The sequence below is a fragment of the Siphateles boraxobius genome, unplaced genomic scaffold (genome assembly GCF_051911475.1).
Source record: "Siphateles boraxobius isolate OS27281-9 unplaced genomic scaffold, OSU_SipBor_1 86, whole genome shotgun sequence".
Classification (NCBI taxonomy): domain Eukaryota; kingdom Metazoa; phylum Chordata; class Actinopteri; order Cypriniformes; family Leuciscidae; genus Siphateles; species Siphateles boraxobius.
Genome location: NW_027509215.1, coordinates 5,566,056 through 5,566,759, shown reverse-complemented (window position 1 = coordinate 5,566,759; position 704 = coordinate 5,566,056).

Below are 704 nucleotides of genomic sequence, written 5' to 3'. Positions count from 1 at the left end.
AAGGGTTTTACACTGTTAAAAAAAAATATTTCATATAAATGCTGTTCTTTCAACTTTGTTCATCATGATACATTTTATGCAAAATGATTTGGTTTCCACAAAAACATAAAACTGTTTTCATTGATAATAATAAGAAATGTTTCTTGAGCAGCAAATCAGCATATTAAAATGAATTCTCATCATGAAGGATCATGAAGACTGGAGTAATGATACTGAAAATTCAGCTTTGATCACAGGAATAAATTACAGAATAGCCTATGTTAAATTGTAATAATATTACAGTTTTTACTGTATTTTTGATCAAATAAATGCAGAACAGAATTAAAAATCTTACAGACGCCAAACTTTTGAACATTAGGCTAGTGTACAATAGTGCATTTACTATAATTAGGGTAGTTTGGTAAAAGTCACTGACTAATTACAGGCGAGTTGAGAGCACAAATCACAAAATATTTAGTGGTCATGAAAACGTATTCAGATTTAGCATATTAATAATGCATTCACCTCATAAATCATGACACACTGCTCTAGCAGAGGAAAGTGCATGTAAGTTCAAGTGCATGCTTTTAAAATTAAAAATTATTGGTATTGGTATCGATATCGGCGATTCTGGCCCTGTATTTACTTGGTATCGGATCGATAACAAATTTTGCAGTATCGCCCACCTCTATTCTGTGGCACATTAGGAACTCCATTGCTTTCAA